We start from the raw sequence: 16,669 nt of genomic DNA, 5'->3' as shown, positions 1-16,669 counted from the left end.
GATGTATTGCCATCAGTAAATCCAAAATAAGGACTTCTTCTGAACAACATTTGGAAAAATAACCCCTTAAATTTTCTAAAAATATAATCTTAGGAAAATCTCAAGGATATTGTCACTATATGGAAATGTCTGCATCAAGCATGAAATAAATTGGTGTTGGACTTTGTGATGCATCAAGCAGTGTCAGCTGCTGATTGCCAAAAAGTCAGAGATACTGCAGTACCTCTACTTTGTGGAAACAAACTTTTTGTGCCAGGCAGAATTATGTGAAACATAAAACCAATCAGTTCATCAGAACAACTTGTTTCTCTGACTGAGTGCTAAAAGGGAGAGTTTTAATAGAAAGTGGGACTTCTCAAGGAAATCCTGCTGGGTATTCGGAAGGCTGTGCTTTAATGAGCAGACAAGTAAGTTACCTTGGAGAGGAAAGCTAGCTTTGTAAAGAAGGCACAAAGGTGATAATTAAACAAGAAATCAATGTTAAGTATGGAAAAGAGGGGCATAACTGGGAATGAAAATTGAATCTATGCAATGTAAATTACTTTTAAAGAAAATAAACGTAATAAGGAATTATTACTGGTCAGTAGAGCTTATGACAATAAGAAGGTATTACAAATGTATTAGGAACAAAAGAATAACTAAATCAGGTATAGATTTCAGTCTTGCAGGAAAAAACCCAGAACAGATCCAATGGTTGGAAATCAAAGCTCAAAAAATTCAATCACTATAAAGATGCAGTAAGGGTGATTACACGTAGAAATAATTTCCCAGTGTAGGTAGGTGGTAAATTTGCCATTGCTAGGAATTTAATCCAATTGGATACACTTTAATCTGACTCTGGGAAAAGGCTTGGAAGCATCTCTGTGGATGGCAGCAGAGGTAATTTGTTCTGTGCAATCTTTACATCTGTGAATTTGTATTTGTGCTTTGTCACTCCCTTCTTTTATAAACTGTTGAATGGAACAGAGAGCTCTCATCGCCCTCAACATGTTCCACATGCTCAGCTTTGCTTTAAGACAGCGACTAAAAAAAACCCAATCTTATGCTTCAGGGCTACAGCTTGCTGCCTGCAGAAGGAGAGAAGCTTATTCCCTAGGTTATTTCTGGGGTTTTTAATTTCATTTTTCTCTGAAGCGTTAGGGGCAGGCATGGCTAGTTATAAAATCTTGGAGAGATTGGGCCACTTCTCTGCTGGGAAGTCCTCTCTTTTATGTAGCTGCTATCTTCCATCTGACTGGGGGATCAGATAATTTCCTCCCTAAGTTAGGGTAGCAAGGACTTTGAGCTCTTTTTTCTTTCCTGTTCATTACAGCATCTAGGCATATCTGAGATCATAATTATGATCATTTGGGCATATCTGATATCATCAACTCACTGGAGCTTGGGGCAGAGGCATCAGAGATTTTTGGAATTCTTAGTAGCTTAATTTCTTCAACATTATTTTATTTTTTTTTTTAATAACCCAACTCAAGGGGAAAAGCAATGGTAAATGGCTGAACCATTATGCACCATACAAAACAGCAGGTTGTCTGTTCTGGTTTAAATTCTGAATTGTAGCTTAATTTTGCTGCATTAAGTGTTATAGGTGACAAATACTGTTTCTTTTTTTTAAAATGGGCTGATGCCAGTGGGGATGCTTGATGGAGTTGCAGAGCTGCCATGCAGGCTTCTCAAATGCTGCTTTGCTGGCTGCATGCAGCAGCTAACAAAGGGTTTGTTGTGCTTGCAGCAGCGTTGCCTCCGAGCCTGACTTTCCTTCTTCAGCAATCCCCACCTTTTGTTTAAAAAAACTGCCCCTCCAAAGAAAAATAAGAAACCTTACTAACATTGCAGTATCAGAGAGGGAGGATACAATTGGTTTTCTTATTGTTTTGAATTGCAAATGGCATTGAGTGGAAAGAGGGATGTCAGGAGGTAATGGAAACCAGGCTCCATATTGTCGTCTCCTAAGAGGCGAACAGGTCTGCCGGGTTCTGCCCTGTGGCTGTGCTGGCAGGTGTCTGGTCTTACAGTACTATCTGTTGCACATGTGTGAAAGTACTCATGTGCTTCACAAAGGTCCTCCTTTCTCTACAGGAAGCTGTCAGCAAACACCTATTGTCATCCTGCAAAGTTGTGAAAAGAGACCTGCTGTTTCATCAACATCAAAATGTTTTCTTCTTAAGCATGTGAAGGAAAGGCAGCCTCCTTCTGATGTGAGCCCTTATGTATTCTTTTTGTAGGTCCAACAAAGGGACACATTTTCAATTGCTACTTGTCTGCAAGTGGAACTGGCACTTGCTTATGTAAATAAACATATTGGCATATTGCATATTTACCTATGATAAACCATCTATTCTATGATTTATCATAAGTCATCAGTTTGCATCACATATTACATTGGATTATGATACATATATGTTTAATCATGGACTTATCCTGTACCCATCATTTCACAGGTGATTAAATACTTATCTATAACTCTTTGTGCCTGTATAGGGGTTTGTACATAAGAGCTGCAAGCAAAGATAAGTCCAGCTGGAGAACTGGACATAGATTGAGACAGATGAAGGGGAAAACCCAGGAGATACAGATCATTCCTTGAATGGCAGAACTAATGAGAACTGTTTTGCTCTGGTTTTGTCTCTTTTGGGGAGTGATACATTCATGTTCGCCCCACTGAAGTGCCCTCTTCTGTGGTACCCTCCAATCTCTCTGTGTCTTCATAGTGAGATGCCTCACTTTCCCTTAGCTCCTCTTTATTCCATGGCCTTTAGCCTACTGTTGCTTGGCCTAACAACTGGGAATGACCCAGCAGATGCTGTTCTGGAGATGCATGCATGCAAGGTGGCCAACCCGTATGTGTCTGGCATGGTCAGCAGCTGCTACCAGCTGAACCTAATCGACTGCCCTTCTCCTCTACTGGCAACAAAATTAATGACTTTGGGAGCTGCCTTCTATGATGTGCTGAATGTTGCACAGGTCTGTTGTAAGATTTTCCTGCTTTAAAAATGACTATGCTGTTCAGTTCAGTTGAAACTGAACAAACATGACAGGGAGACAGTGTGATGCACGCAAGCTTCATTTTCTCACGAAGCCAAGCTAAAAAAAAAAAATCTGCCTAGGAAAAGTTTCAGCCAACATTTGAGAAGCTTTCCATTAATTATCAAAATGAAGAAGCAGAGTATGCTAATAGAGTGTTGATTCAAACCATCAGAATCAATTTCTCAAAAAATAGATGTGCTGAAAAAAAATGCATAAAACACATTTGTGCACTGAATGGTGTTCCTGTTGAGTTTCTGCATCTGGCCTTGTTGTAACAGCCTCCAACCCTAAAAATCACCCTCCTATACCCAAACTCCACAGGATACACAGAACTCAGAAGGAGAATTTTCTTTCTTAGGTGTCAGAGAACCTCTGTCTTTTAAGATTGTTTATTCAGAGTGAGTAAATTGAACTAGGTCAACCTGAATTATGGCGATGGTGTTCGGAGTGCCTATGTTCCTGGTGCATCTCTGGAGGACTGCTACTCTGCAAGGTCTCTCCCTCTTGGCTGTTCCTTCTTCCTCTTGGCTGTTGTTGCTCACAGAGCTTCTGTCCTGTGACAAAAATATCTACACATGCTTTGCAGAGCAGTTTTGGATTCATTGATGCAAAAGGATGAAGAAGTTAAATATGCATTTCTTGTATCACTGTTTCTATTGCTGTAAGGTCAGTATTTTAAAGGCTCTAAAGTTTCTGGAAATGGATTTTTGATTTATTTTGAGAACAGCCTTCTGGTGCTTATTCATTTACCTTCTACATTCTGAAGGCCAGTCGGGAACTACAGCTTTTACAAATCATCCCTTGTATTTTGGGTTAATCCAGGCCTTCCTGCACTTTACTTGGTTGTCGTAAATGCAGTTTATAATTCATACAGAATGGTTCATCTGCCCTGTGACTAGGAAACGTTAAAAGAAAGCATTCAGTCATAGTTTATGCATCTGGTGATGTGGACGGGGGTTTTTAAAAGAACCCAGAAGAATTAGGCATTCAAATTTCATTAAAATGCTGTGGAAGTGAAGCATATAAACTCTATTAAAAAGCTCAGTCATTATCTATAGCTCTTGTTTTTTTTCTCCAATTTAATTTGTGCATAAGCCTGCTTAGGGGAGAGAAGTAGACAGGGCTGGTTTTGCTCACCTTGCCTTCTTGTTAGTGCTGAGGCACAGCCTTACCTTAGAGCTTGAGCATGCTGCAGTTCACTCAGCTCTTCCATTTTTAACTGCAGTTTCATATACCCACCCAGCTACTGATTTTATGATTAAACCTCATTTTCCTAACTGTAAAAATGAATCTAAGTATCTGATCAATAAAACTGTTCATATAAATAGTTTGGTGAATATGATGTTGAAAATATATATATATATGTATATGACATCCTTAAAAGGATTTGTACTTTTTCACACTCTGAACATTCCAGAGAGACAAAACTGAATAAAAGCCAGTGAAGAAAATAAAATTATACTGCAGAATGTAAAAGAATTGGATATGTTGCTTTTAAATATGATGCAATGTGACTAAAGATTACATATAATATTCTTTCAGGTGTCTAAGAGAACACAGAAGTTTCCTCTATATGCAAGAATCAGTAAAGTACAATATGACAAATATAATGAAGAACAAGATGAGAGATCAATTGGATACACAATCAGATGAAGTAGAGTAAGTAAGGAGCAGAGTTTGTTCTTCAGTCAGAAGGGATTGCTGCAGTAGTACAGAATAGGCTTGCTGGAGGAAGGAGTTAATAATTGTGTCAGCAGTGCTCAGCCCCTATTTATTGCAGAAGAGAATTAATGTCTTTTCTGCCTGGTGCTGAAAATAGAAGCCAAATTTAAGTTGTTTCTTGAAGGCAGAATATAATTAGATCATGAAGCTTTTGGGTCTAAATAATAGGACAAGAATGGCCACACTAAATCAGAACAGGGTATGGTGTCTTAACTAGGTGTGAGAATAGGACAAACACAGAGATACCTTCCCCAGTTTCCAGCTGTGCACAATGTACACATTACTTAAACTGTAGATTTAAGTGCATTGTATATTTATTAGCCCTTGCTGAATCCTTTCTCTATAGATTGTTCTAATTATTTATTATACCCATTTGTATTTTTGTTAGTATTTGTTAGTATTGTTGTAAGAATAAACTATACAGTGTAGCTATGAATTGTGTGGAAAATCATTTCTGTTTGATTAAAACTGTGATACTTGATGCTTTTTAAGTCTTATGGTAAGAGGAATAGTGAACCATTGTTCCTTACTGATCATCTATGTTAGTTTCAATTCTATATACAATTGTTTCCTCTTTGTTATCTCTTTTCCAAGTTGAAAAGTACTTTCATCCATCCTCATACAGTTACAATAGTATACTGCTACTCATCTGTGTTGTCTAGCGTACACCATTCCTACTTCTGATAAACCTTTGGACATGGATCATTCAGACTTAGGTGAAGTATTTGGGATGTGGATGAAGTCTGGGTTTATACAGTGGTGTAATATTTTGTCTTTTGACTTTTCGTCCTTACATAGTGATTTGTAACATTCAGTTTGCATCTTCTGTCTGCCAGTGAGCACTGGACAAATGTTTTCAGACAGTTCTTGACAAGGAGTCCAAGATTCTTGTTGAAGTGATACTAAATTCTTTATTTATTTATTTATTTATTTATTATTTACCCCTCTGTGTGTGAAGTTGGGCTTTTCCCCCCATGTGTATTGCTTTGCATCTATTGATATTAAATAACATCTACATTTTTTGTTGCTGAATCATTCAGTGTTCAGTATAATGACACCTTTTGAGGTATTGACTGTCTGAGTAATTTGTATCATCAGCAAACTTTACCATCTCATTATTAATTCATTTTCCAGATCATTTATGAATATACTGAAGAGGACAAGTTTTAGTGCAGATATCTGATTGCTTCTCTTCTGTGGTGAAAACAATTTATTACTATGCTCCAACACATCATTAATCTACTAAAGAATTTTTATCCTTCTGATAACTTAGAGTCTTTAAGAACCTTTAGAGAAAGATCTTGTCAAAACACTTTGACTTCTGAAAATCCAAGAATACTATAACAATTGGCATTCCAAAGCTGGCTGACATCTTTAAAGAACTATTAATATCATCATTTTCATCAACTAACAGTAAATTAAATCCCAAAAATTTAGTAAGGTTTCTCTATTTGCAAATATTACATTATTTATGTACTAATAATATCTCAAGTACTTTTACTATTAGTACTAAGGTTTCTAGCAGTTAGTGACAATTTCTGCAGAAAAGTTATTACTATACTGCCAGAAATTCCAGAGAAAGGTGCAGCTTTTCACTGACCCCAAATGGAGCATGGTTCCTTTGCGATAGAAGTCTTCTATTTATTTTCCCTAAATGACACATCCCTGAAGCAATAGTGAGGGAATGAAAGTTACATTTTATCACAGTAGTGTTTTCAGAATGGTGAACTGTGGAAGTACCTATTCATAATGAAACTTGGGCCAGCCATGAGTTCCTAAAAAGCTTACCTGCAGGTGCTTAATTTTTTTAATTAAAAAATTGATATCTGAGCTTTATGAACTTCTGATTAAACTTTTAAAATAAATTAAAGGTGAGAGGATTAGACAGGGAATTGGAAATGAACCGTGGTATCTTTTGCCTCTAGCTCAGCATTTTGAAGGCAATCCAAATGAGATGTGACAAAGTGCAGCGCGCTCTTTTCTTTTTGCTGACCTACGTGTAAGTGGAGTTCAGTCTCTGCCAAGTTCTTTGTGTGTGAATAGCCACATCACTAGCCCTGCTACTGTAATTAACACTAATTAGTCCTTTACTGGAATTTAAAATAAATAGGCCGTGATTTAGATATCACAGAGACTAAATTATTCCTTTAGATGATCCACCCAGTCTAGAAGAATGGCCTGCTCCCCCCAGCCGTCCCTTTTTGTGCCATTAGCAGAAGTTACAAAGATTAAGTTGTAGGTGGCTGATATGTCCAGGTCTCATGTTGCATCCTATTTGAAATTTAAAGTATAAAATCCTGTTGAAGACAGTTCCTGAGTGTCAATTGAATGAAACTGTGTCTTAGTCTGTTATGTGTCTTAGTTACTCTTGGGCAATTCCTTCCTGCCCTCTTTGGAGGTGTGAAGAACTTCAGTGGAAATCCTCATGATGTTCAAAGAGGTGCTTCTACTTCTTCAACCTCCAATGTAAACTTCACACCTCTCCTCAAGAGAATATAGTTAATTTAGGTTGACCTTTGCTTATCATGACTCTTATGGTGTTTCTGCTACCTGTTCACTGTTTTGCTGCCGGAAATTCTTCAGACCCTTAGGTAATACCAGGTAATTTCTGCTAGTCTTCCCTCACTTATATAAGACATCATGGACTAATAGATATCCTGGGAGGGGAATGAAAAGTGCACTTTATTTAGAGAAAAATTGGATGCAGCTTAGCACTGACATGTGTCAAGTTGATGGCTGGTGGTGACCATCCTAACCCTTTCTCTTTGCTTGGTTCTGAAATCTCAGCTAGTTCCTCTCTTTTCCCCAAAGCACCTACTGGATTTTCTGTTGTTGCCTCCATCTGAATTTTGTCTCTGCTCCTTGTAGAGAAGAGGAAGGCTTAACAACAGCTGAAAAAGACCCAGTCCTTCAACCTCACTGCTTGCAAATGGTTGCTAGTTGAACAGAGGGCAGTCCTGATCCTGCTGCAGTTCAGAGCACCAAATGATGTACAGTGCACATGATGCTTCTAGTCAAAGTGTGATGGTACAGAAATCTGTCATTGCTCTTCTGGGGCAGTGGTCATTATCCAAATGGCCTCTACACTGTGGTAATGGGAAGAACATTGATGGCCTCAGTGTCTGATGCACTGGATTATTTCAAAAGTGATTAGCAGTGGCACTAGAGCCAATGACAGGTGATAACTACTGCACTGCTTTAAAAATCCTCCTTGTTATGTCAGCAACATGCAGGTCTTCAAATAGATACATGCTTTCAAACAACACAAAGACTAGGTGTTATTCTGGAAGAAAAGAGCACCAACGTGCATGTGCTTTTCCCATGTTTTCAGCAAATATTTGACTGTTTTAGGTCTTTATTCAAAATAACTATTTGGACTTAATTTGAGAACAGCAAAAAACATGACGACTCTTTCAGTGCAGGCAAAAAGTAAGCTGTCAATATGTAATTCTTGAAACAACTAGAATTTAAGCAATCAAGTACAAGGCAATTCTTGTTTCCCACACTAGGTCAGCACTTTCTTGTAGTGTTAGTTCATGTCATCATGGTGTGCTCCGTGGAGGTGACTCATCTGTGCATTTTGGAGTTCAGACAAAGCCTGTTAGCTGACTTTTCTCTGTTACCTTCCACATGTTTTTCCTGCATTTGTAACAGCATGATTCTGCCTGCTGTCTGCAAGTGAAACAGCTTCTCACCTACCCCTTCCTTACACATAAAGAGGCTTCTAAGTGTGCTGGGCTTTGGCTGAGAAAGCTACATTACATGCTACCTGAAAATTATCACTGATTGATCTAAAATGACCTTCCTAAATTAACAGATAGTTTTTTTTTTTTTATCCTGGTCCAACTATGTGACAAATGCTATATCTCGTAAAGTTGGATATAATTACACAGGGCTGAAGATCCCTAATAATGAAGTAGTTCTTCATCTGTATAGAAGTAACTATGCCAGAATGGCTGTGCTCATATCAGCATTGCTGCGAAACACAATACCAGATGTACCATTCTAACTATCTTTGTATTGTTAAATGGGCAGTTTAACATTTATGTGTATATAAAGCCTTAGAGCAGAGAAATGCTCAGTCTGTTCTCCATTTTGGAAAAGTATCTATTACCTTAGGAAGCAGTCACCTTAATAACGTGAAACTTTGCTTCAACTCTATCAGTTCAATTCTTCCTATGTAGTCAGACATGAAATTGAGTTACAGTGGCTTAATGGGCTACCACATGTCAGTGGAGACAAATTTGTATGCAAGCCAGTAGCCCATCACCAACACAAGACAGAAATCATTAGATCAAACAACTCCATTTTTCAGAGGTTTTAAAGATTTTATTTTTTTCTCATGTGTGTTTGTAGTCGAAGAACACACACACAATCTATTACTATGCTCAGCTGAACACCAAGGTGATATTAAGCAGCAGTAAGTTGATCTTGTAACTGATCAACAAATTAGAATTTTGAAATAATTTAACTAGATTAGCTTTAATTTGGTGACTGGGGACTGGAAATGTATATAAGAAATGAGTCTGTCCTATATACTGTTAAGTAAGACCTTTAGTGACTGCATTTGGTGCACTTGTATGCTGGTGACTGGATATTTTCAGAGGTAACTTAGAATCCATGATTTCCATTTGAAATGTTTCCAGGTGTGCTTAGACAGCCTTTTCCCATTTATCCCTAGAATTTCATGTTTATGCTTGTTTCAAGAAAATTGTGTGATTTTTTGGACTTCAGACAATTTTACCTTCATAATGAATATTCTTTCTTATTTTTTCAACCTGTCCCAGATTTACTGACTTGTAAAGAAGCTTCTTTGGAGGGCCAAACCACAACACTATGGAACAAAACAACTATGCTTGGGTTTAATTCGGAACAAAACCTTACTCTTTGTTTTGTAAGTTTTATTAAAAGAGATAAAAGAATTGCTATACTTAAATTAATGGTTCAATGGATATCTCATCTCTTGATTAAGTTTATGGTAAGAACATTACCATCAATTGTAATGCCTGAAAAGGTTGTGGGAACTTCAGGAAACCAAGATCTGACTACACATCATCAGGTAATGCCTCTAGGGTAGCATATGGAACAAAAAGAGGGTTCTGCTCTTTCAAAATAAAAAAAGATTGTGTTCACATTAAGGTTTGTGTTAACTTCATTTTAGGTGATACTGAGGACCATAATTATTTGCAAGAGAAATCTGAATGTAAATATTGTCAGCATTTTTTCACACTTTTTCATTGTGAAACAGAAACCACTGAATATAATGAAAAGGAAGTTAAGAAACTCCCTCTCAGGATACCATGAGTTTCTTACATGTTGCCACACCCTGTCAGTAATAAACAGATCTCTTAACTGCTGCTAATCTGGATTGCTTGAAATACTGTACTGCAAGCACATGGCCAAATTCTGTTTAGCAGCAATGTTCACGGTTGCTGCTTGGATCGAAAACTCCTGAGATCAGAATTTTATCATCACTTCTTTAGCTTACTAACAGATTCTCCTTGTCAGTTTTGAGTTTGGTTTTGTTTTTTTTTTTTAATTATTATTATTGCTGTAAGAAAAAGAGAGAGAAAAGAGAAATAAGTAACAGCTCTAAACACTGAGGTATTATCTATAAAACTCATTTATGATGGCTCATGAAATTTCCCTGTACTTCAGTCCTGGGGGGAAGCAGCATACAGGGGGTAAGGATACTTCCATAATTATGCCCATCACTTTTTGGTCTCTTTTTTGAGCCATGAGCAAAAGCCCAAATGTTCTTTTCAAGTAAGACGGATCTTAAGACTAATTTCTCATTGACCTATAAATAACTTGTCCGAAGTAACTTACTTCTGGTTTATCTGAAATGGATCAGGTCTGGCAAGGTGGAGATAGGATGCTTTGATGGAAATCTGGCTCCCATGAAGTCAGTTTGCCAGTACATTGTCAAAAAGTTTTATCGAGCAGCTGTGCAGCATTTATTACCATACTTCATTCCTTACTGTAAATTTTATTCCATGGCAATTTCATTGCTTTTTGTAACTGTACTGTGAATGAAGTGAGCCATAGAATTATTTTTTTCTATTTTGATTTTTTTGGGGGGTGCATATTCCTGTTTATAAATAAGGATGGGCCCAACTGCCCACCTTTTGATAAAAAAAGAATAAAATAGTTAAATTCTGTGATCAAACCTGTTGGAGTCAATCCAAGAGAACATGTTATTTTTAGTCCTACTTACTTTTTGGATGAAAGCTGCTTCAAGGGACAAAGATCAACATATAACTAAAATTAAGCCCTTTGCAATGTCTACTCTGCTGTGTAATTCATAAATTAATGGATCATGAAAAGACCTTAAAAGAATGTTATCCATCAGAAATAATACCTTTGTATATTTATCACTGCCCTTGTGTTGAATTTGCCTATCTAGGAGCCTGCAATGCTTTTGAAAGGATAAAAGAACCATAAAATAAGTTTATGTTGCTCAGTGCCCAAATGTTATAAATGACTAACACAATATGAGCAAAACAGTAAATCTAATCTTTTGCAACATGTATATTTAACAGTCATAAAATCTACTTTTGGGTACATTGATATTAGACTTTTGTTTTACATGCTGCATGCCATATATCTGAATTACTTAGACCTCTGAGTAAAGCTAATTTTTCTTCCTAGAACCAAACGTATAATTTCCAAGGTGACAAGAAATCTCCCACAGAAATTGTAGAATAATAGGATCTGGTAAATGCTTGCTATTCAAAATAGGTTTACTACCACAGTATCTGAAAACCTTATCGTGAAGGTAATAAGCAAAGCATGACTTCTCATCTGTCTTTTATTTTTTTAATTATCCACTCAGTAGAGAAATAAATGTACATATTAGAATAATGTGGGATTGTTTTGCTGATTTGTTTCCAATGATGACATCTAGTGTGATATGCAAATGTGTATGTAAATGAAGAAATATGCTTTGCATTGGAGATAAAAGGTGGTCAAGCACTTTCCTAATTTTTATTAGATCATCAGGACTGGTCCTCAGGAAAGCCCCAAAACTCTTCTCCCCCCAGTGAGTTTTAATTTTACTGTGTAGCCTTCATTATGTGACTGTTGACCATAGTGCTTTCTCTGGAAATTTATAAGCCTTGGTCCCTGGCCACGAAATGTCTTACAGGGTGAGACTTGAAGCATTCATCATTCTGTAGGGAGCTGGGCTAGAAATCCAGAAAACAGAAGGTTTGCTTATGATAGCTGCTCATGCAGAGGAAGTGCTCTGCTGTGCCCTTGTTGCACTGGACCTGCCAAGGGAAGCAAGGTCTCTTGCTCAGAGTACGTCCTGTAGCTGGGGTCAAGGATAGTGCTGACATGAACAACCACAGTCAGTCATTGATTGTTGGCCTGGCAGGGAGTCTTGTGTGCCACCTGAGTCAGGAGAGAGCCTTGCCCATGGATGTTGCTGTGCAAGAGCTTCCTAGCTCTGAGGAATGCAAGAGTGCTCCTGGAGTACAGACTGAGCTGACAAATCGCTCCACCGTAGACTTTTTGTTTGCTTATGCTTCATCTCATCTAGAAATTGCAATGACTGGAAAAAAGAGAGAGTGCATTTTGTTTTCATAAGACCAAAGTCACAAACTCTAAACAAAGACTTCAAACATACACACTTGTGACATTAGGTGCTGCTTCTATGTGGCCTTTATTTTCCTGCCGAATTATTTTAGGAGTTAGTTTTGGGCAATTTTTTTCCTCTTGATTGATACAGATAGAGTGCTATGAGATTGCAACTTGGCTGTTCTCTAATCAAACTGCAAATGGGGTCAAAATCAGGGAAGGAAACAGACATCCCCGTGATTTCATAGTGCAGATGCAGCCCTCCTTCCCCCTGCTCCCTGGTTACAACTGATGTGGCTGAACAATGAGGGCAAGCTCAGGGCATCATGGTGCTTGTGGCAGGATTGCTTTTGACCTCACTGCTCCTCAAGATCCTACCTCCTACCCCACTGCTGTTTAGTAGAAACTGGTTCTATGTTTTGGCATTGACTGTCAGCTGCTTTGACCTCTATCACCCTAGCTTGCTAGCAGCTGGCTGCAGAAGCTGTTTTTCCCACTCTATATGAAGTATGTTCAACCACAGGTCTTTGATATGTGGAGGCACCACAGTTTTGAAGCTTTAATTTCGTTCACCAAGGCTGAAACAATTTGAGTTAGTTGATTGCCAGGACAAAGTTAGATCATTGTCTGTTATCATGCATCCTAGGAGATGAGCTCCATTTGTGTACTCCACTTGAAAACGGGGCAGGTTTATTTCATTAGTTTAAACTTTGCCATGTAATATGGAAACAATGAATTGTGGGCAACTTGTTCTAAGAACTGTATCTTTATGGCACAGGTGCCAAGAGCACCAGATTGTTGCACTTGGGTTGTGTAAAAATCCAAATAGGTAAAACCTAAGCACTCCATTAATGAAGTGTAGACTTGAAGATCTTATGCGTTTGTATTAGTTAGGTGTAGCTTGCACCAAGGTAAGTTTTAAAACAGATGATCATGTCTGGCTGCATATTCTACACGATTTCTAGCTTGCAATTATTGCCTAACACATTTAATACTTCTGTGCCTTTCAACTCTGTAACACTGTCTCGTGGTAAGTAAAAGATTAATTCTCTTACTTCGTCCCAAAAGGCAAAGGTAGTTTTTGTCATTCCTTAATTGTACACTTGCATATATTATAGAAAAAAGTACTTTATTTTTCTGCCTGTTCTATGTAGTGTCATGCAGAACTTAAGACACATTCCCAAATCTGGAATTTCTGACAAAATACTTTACAAGTTGTTTCCTATCCTGTGTAAAACCTTCCCACAGCCACATGTGGAATTCACTTGTGGAAAACTCCAACAGCTGTATGGCAGGTAATTTCAAGCTGACAATACAGTAAACTTTCACTTCACAGAAACAAAAGGTTCACCTCCACAGGTAAGGTCAGGATCTTCTGAAAGAAGGGAAGAGTGTTGTAACTTGCTTTTTGAACACTCTAGCATTGGTGTCACTTAGATCTCAGAGCTGTATGACTCTGTGAAGATTCTCTCTAAAATCTGAAGATAAACATATCTTTATTTTGTAGGAGCTGATTATTCACTTTAAACGGAGCCTTTTCTTTCTGCCACTTGGCATGTGCCACTGTGAAATTCTTAGGATTCTTGAAATGGGAGAGATAGGCAATGGTGGCGACCCTTCCCATCCATCTCACCAGCTAGCAGTGCTGGTGTTCATATTTACTGCCAAATATTGATGATGTTATAGCAGAATCCTTTTTACATCCACAGAACTGCAGGGTGTTATCTCTCTATCTGAGGCATTATCATCCCAGCTTTCTTGCTAGTGTTGCTTTTGCACCTATTTGAAGGCTGGGACTTCAAATAAAGTTAGAACTTTATTTTACTCATTGACCATCTGTACTGTATACACACAGTGATTCAGGCAAAATACAAAATGACTGAAGCTTCTGTCAAAATACAAAGTGGAAATGAATATTTGAGGTTTTACACTTCCAAGCTTCTCCTGTTTCTCAGTTTTGGGTACTTAGTGTAATTGGAAGGGTCAGAAAGTCCAAAATCTAAAATCCATGGGGCCATTTAAATTTCAGTAATCATCTGCCCAACACTAGAAATCTCAAAACAACCTCAACTGATCTCAAAGCATCCTCTCATCCTGAGAGGAAATAGCTGAGAACTTGTTATAAGTTTAAATATACTCTAGTGATGGCTCTATAATTTGGAGGATAGCTGAAGTGACACAGGAGAACAGGAGGCACTGACTGATCAGATCAGTTGTATAAATAATGTACATTATATGTGCCTGACTGGTGATAAAACTTCATGAGCCCACCACAGAGGATGCTGTCAGCTGGGTGAACCAGGAGGCATCTAAGAACAAATGAGGTAGCTGGGGCAAATCAAAGTCAAGAAGTTTCTCACATTTACCCACTTAACCAGTCTAACTAAACTCCTACCAACAAAACAGTTAATGAAAATATTACAACAGCGAGTTTCAGGTTGACTTGCTAAAGAGACTTCTGTCAAACAAGGTATTTGCAGAAGTCATTTAATATATCTCCACACACTGGTATTCGAACAGAAGCGTACAGGACTCATGGGATGGGACAATTATAAGAGATAATTGCAAAGAGCTTCACCAACATAAGATTTTAGCCTGACAATATGGACAGGATTGTTGTCCTTATTCCTTACCCCTATGCAGCAAGCCATGTGTCTCCTCTTTCGGGTGACAGACAGGTGTCCAGCAGGCAGATCTCACTGTGTGAAAGGGATGGGAAGTGTTTGCCTTCACTAATTTGTCTGGTTATCAAGCTCAGATATTACCCAGCACTTTGTCCCAAAGTAAGGAGTGAATGCATGCTTTGCCAGGGTTTACTGGTCTTCATGCCAACCTCTCTCCAGTGATACACGATTAAAAGTGCAAATCACGAAGCTATCAGAGCAGGGACCATAACATGTACTAGAAATGTGACAATTCACACTTCATCATTAAATTGACAGCGAGATTAAAGAAGGGTTGCTTTTATAAAATGAAAATGAAGAGTACAGCATGGTAAGAGGTAATCTGCCTTTTACTAGAAATAAAAGACCTGAAACATGAATTCTTGTGTTTGTATTGAATAAGATCCTATCCAATGCTGATGATGTCATACGTAAATGTTGGAGGCATATAAGATGATTTATATTTATTGTATGCTACATAATGTAATGACCTCTAAGAAATCTTTCCTTTGTCGTGATTTAAAAACAGATCTTATCGTGTCAGGGAAAATATGGAAATAAAGGATTTTGTGAACACTGACTGTGTGCTTATATATTATTTTATAATGCTTACCACCTATGAGGATGTAGAAGATGAACTGTTTATTCTTAAGATGACTTTAAAATATTAATTGTTTTGAATGCTCTTTAATAAAATGGTACTTCCAAAGAACTTAGAAAATTAAGAGTTTCTAAAACAACAAACAATTTTTGGGGGGTTTCTTTTTTAGCTAGTTGTGCATACTTGAGACTAGGACTTGCTCTAAAAATTGTTAAAACTAATATACATATTGCAAGGTAATTACTTTCTAACAGGTAATTACTTTCTTCTATAAATCATAGTATTTACATTTCTGATCTGTATATATTTGCTCGCACCTCTGACTATATTAAAACCAAAAACCACAAAAGACAACAAATAATTCACAAATTATTATGGATAGCTGTAGATATATGCCATAATATAGAAACGTAGAAAATGTTTTTTCCCCTAATGCTTGTATTTTTCATGCTTTCTTTTTGTAACTCAGAGTGCTTCAGATCAGAACCTCAGTATCTGATTGTGGAACAGCTCCATGAACAGAGACTGTGAGCAACCCTTCCTAGACTAGTTGAGAGCTTGTGGGGCAGAACACTCATTTGGATAATAAAATAATATCACCATCAGGTCTTAAATAGAAGTCTCCAACATCAGAGTCTTCACCATCACAGTCCTTGCTATTAAATTGTTGTGATCTGTTTGGTGTTTTCCTGAATGCATAAAATCTTTTTGTCCTCAAGAACTAGTATGGTCTTGATGATATGATTAATTTGACAACATTTCCAGATTTCTTAAAAAAAACCCCAAAACAACTGGATTATCTTTAGGCTAGTTCAGTAATATATCACACATTGCCATTGTAAATAAGTTTGATCAACTGTACATATATATGTGTCTCTTGTTCACCATCGTAATTCTGTTATCCAGTTAAAAACTGCTTCACGAAGTGTGAAATAGATTTAAAATGGATGTAAAAATGAAAAAAAGATAAATTCTTTTTGTCTGTTTACTCTTGTTCTGGACAGTGCAATTGTATCACATTTTAAAGCTTTAACTTTTACACCCAGGATAGCTTGAAATGTACTTGATTTTAGTTAAT

General features: G+C 37.5%; 1 long non-coding RNA gene across 1 annotated transcript; it reads left to right on the top strand.

The window, feature by feature from the left end:
- The first annotated feature begins 4,567 nt into the window (after positions 1–4,567).
- Positions 4,568–16,404, top strand: LOC113946833. Its single transcript, XR_003527571.1, has 3 exons — positions 4,568–4,683; positions 9,534–9,805; positions 16,061–16,404. It is a non-coding gene; the product is annotated as an uncharacterized LOC113946833 (long non-coding RNA).
- The last annotated feature ends 265 nt before the right edge of the window (positions 16,405–16,669 follow it).

Source organism: Corapipo altera, unplaced genomic scaffold (genome assembly GCF_003945725.1).
Source record: "Corapipo altera isolate COAL_440 unplaced genomic scaffold, ASM394572v1 22, whole genome shotgun sequence".
Lineage (NCBI taxonomy): Eukaryota > Metazoa > Chordata > Aves > Passeriformes > Pipridae > Corapipo > Corapipo altera.
The sequence above is the reverse complement of the archived record's forward strand: the minus strand, read 5'-3'. Positions and strand labels throughout refer to the sequence as shown.